At 42.5% G+C, this 3,388-nt stretch overlaps 1 long non-coding RNA gene across 1 annotated transcript; it reads left to right on the forward strand.

Moving 5' to 3' along the window:
* Positions 1 to 363: 363 nt before the first annotated feature.
* On the forward strand, positions 364 to 1,515 carry LOC122988557. Its single transcript, XR_006404834.1, has 3 exons — positions 364 to 696; positions 772 to 1,005; positions 1,086 to 1,515. It is a non-coding gene; the product is annotated as an uncharacterized LOC122988557 (long non-coding RNA).
* The last annotated feature ends 1,873 nt before the right edge of the window (positions 1,516 to 3,388 follow it).

A 3,388-nucleotide genomic window follows, 5' to 3' on the forward strand; every position in this document is an offset into this window, starting at 1 on the left:
TTGCAGTTTTGACAGTAAAGCTACTGCTGCTATGGTTCAAGCCCTTTCACACCAGTGGGCTGACTTTTCTCTCTCAGGTCAAGTTGACTCTATCAAATCTGTGTTAACATAACAAGTGTTTATTCCAATAAGAGCTGCTTTATTCAAATCAGATGGTAAAATACACTCCTATTTTAAAGTTAGCAGCCACTCACCAGCTAGCTGGCCTCTTGTAACCCTCAGACTTGGAAAAAAAAGTCTAATTGTGCCGCATCCACTTGTTCAAGAGGCAGAAGCAGATCACATTTAAGGAAGACTTCATTGATTTTCAAGTTGATTCCTGTGGTTCTAATGTGGGAAGTATCTATATATGAATGACATTAAACTTTCCTGTTGTGGTAGGACGGCACAGCTCGTCTCCACTTATGTTGTTTGTGTGTGTATTGGACCAGTGTGAGTGGCAGTGTAGGCTCCCTCCTTTGCTCCCGGCGCATTGAATGCTGCTGGGCTGGGAGCAATCATTCTATTCCACCTTGATTACTGGGCGGTGCCATGCGAAGCTATATCTGGGGGAGGGCTACGCATCTCAGATGTGCGTCCTTCCTCTTCCTGGAGCCTGATTTTCACGTCGGCAGTGTGGTTTGGCGTAGCTGTGTCGGATCCACGTGGCTGTCTTAAGATGCTGGTTGTCGAATTTCCTCCGTTCACTTTTGTCAGGTATGTTCTGACGCTATTGCTGTATATCTGGACCATATTAGTGGTGTGTCTGATGCGCTTTCTGCTTTCTAGCAGAGTCGGCCTGTATTCTGGCTGGAGGTTAAGAGTTGGGAGTGTGTGGCCTTGGAGCCGTGTGTAATAATTCACGTGCTGCGTTGGATTCCTGAAGTAGGCTGGCTGGTTTCTGTCTGGCGTTTTTATGCGCTTTTGTTTGGCTGCACATGACGTGACTCTGGTCTCTGATTATTAAGCTGCATCCCTTTGCGGCGACCTCCCCTGTTTCCTGGGAAGCTGCGCCTTCACTGACTGGTATGTATGTGTGACTTTGCTTGTTTTAATCCATCTAATCGTAATTCGGTGTAGTAATTTTAGTCTGTTGCATATCACAGCAGGTGGCTCAACCTCTGAAGCAGGCCTCTGCGCTCCAGCTACTGCTGTTCTGACTGTGGGTTCGCCTCGGCAAGCTCACTGCTCGTCTGCATTTGTTTTCACTGCTATTGTTTCTTTTGTTTTTTTTTGGCTTTTAAACGCATCGTTGTGTGTGTGTGTGTGTGTGTGTGTGCGTGCTTGCTGCCTTGCATGCCTGGAGTAGATTCCGCTGGACGAGATTTGAGTGTTGGTAGCACCGCATGTGGTGCTGTCTCTGTAGAGGAAATTAACGTAGTGTAGGATTTAAAGCTGCACCAGGAAAACTGATCCTCACCAGCTAACCTATCAATCTTTGGTTAATTATTGTTTTTTTGTATTGTAATTAGATATTCATTGTTATTATTTATAGATTTTGTGATCATTCATCGTTATGTGTTTAGTTATTTAGTTATTTTTTTGTAGATTTTGTTTTTCTTTTTCTTTTTTGGTTCATTGGGTTAACTGTGTGCATGTGAGTGTGTGTGTGAGTGGTACTTAAACCACAGTTAACCTTGGTGGTGACCTTCTGGGCCCAGCATAGTGTGGTGTTGGGGCAGTTTTTTTTTATTACATTTTGTGCCCCTTTGCCTTGACTAACAGTTTGCCTCTTTTCTTAGGACAGGAGCATGACTGACTGATCCCTGCGGTGGCGGTCCTTCACTTCCTGTACAGTAGTGCACTTGGGTGTCAGTCAACGGTGTGTGGTTTTCATGTGTGGTGTGTAGCATCAGGACCCTTCCCCCTCCACTCAGTTAGTCATCTCCGCCTGGTGAGCCCTCAGCCCTGTGCCTAGTGCCTGCACTTTATCAGCAAACTTAAGCAAACCATTAAGGGTCCCCTTAAGGATTGTGCAATATTTTGACACTTATTATATTATTATTCATTTGCATCATCACCAAGAGATTTTAGTCAAGGTTTGAAATTTTAAAGTGTTGTTAATAAACTTTTTTTGTATAATTTTTTTGGATTCACGTCAGTCTCTTGTGTCATTCGTAGATGTGTGACCTTTTTGTCAGTATTAGAGTGGTGGTCCCCTCTAATAGAATTCCTGGGGGTGAAATTCCCCTAGGTGGCGTTGTCAGACACTTGTTAACTAACAAAAGTAAATCTAACCCTCCTAATCTTGCCACACTGTCTTTCATGTGTTAAAATATCCCTCTTCATCCAGCTGCAAAAGTCTTTGAAGATCTGCCTTGGTTTACAAACTACTTATCTTCATTTTATGTTGTGGTGCCTTCAAGGACTGTCAAAGGGGGGGGGGGGGGCTTTGTTGCTTTCCTGCTAGTGATAGGGAAAAGTAGACACTAAAATATCAGTATATTTGGGAGAAAACCAGTTTCATAATATGAGGCCAAATATTGTGCTGTGGAGTCAGACGCAACAGAGTATGGAGGAGGAATCAACCACCAGAGGTACGTTACAACTGCAGCCTGACACACAAACTTTGCGCCTCTGGTGAACAGAAAAGCTAAACCTAAAATGTGTTTTGCTTTTACAATATAATGTTGGCGAATCGGCTATGGTGCTTTTGTTACAAGGCCAAATATTGTGTTGTGGAAAGAGACAGAACAGAGCATGGAGGAGGAAGCTCAGCAACATTGACCAGTGCTCAGTGATGGCTGATGTGGTGTCTGTGGTAGATGCACCACGATAGAGACAGAAAACTGCAACAAACTTCATTGTTTATGTCTATAATGGCCAATGAATTCAATCTCGGATGTTATTTCTCTTCCACTATTGGCCTACATCTAGGGATTGTTACATAGACACAGCCCTTTATATGGAGTTTTTCCATTTACAGGTAATATTCTACTTAGTCAGTTTAGACCAAGACTAGGCTGTGACACAGACTCATTGGGACGGTTTCATGTTTGAATTTATTTAATGTTTGCTAATTTAAAAAAAACATTTGTGTTATTCCTTTGCAAACTGGTTGTGGTCTTCCCTTTATGTTGTGGTCAACACGAGCCTGGCCCTAACACCGGTAACTATAACTGCTACGCACTGCATTTTGAATCCTTGGTCATTACTGCGCCACTTCAAGAATGTAAAGTTTATGAATAAACTGATTGTGTTTTTGGCTGTTACCAGGGTTCCCATGGGGCATGGAAAATCTGGAAAGTTATGGAGTTTAAAAGCATGCATTCCAGACATAGAAACAAATTTATTGATTTATTCTGGAATATCAGGGAATTTCACGTTTTGGTAACTTTTGTGTATTCCAATGTTCAGTAAAATATTACATGGGATGTGTCCAAAAGTCCATACTAACATGCTATTAGTA

This window comes from Thunnus albacares, chromosome 1 (genome assembly GCF_914725855.1).
Source record: "Thunnus albacares chromosome 1, fThuAlb1.1, whole genome shotgun sequence".
Lineage (NCBI taxonomy): Eukaryota > Metazoa > Chordata > Actinopteri > Scombriformes > Scombridae > Thunnus > Thunnus albacares.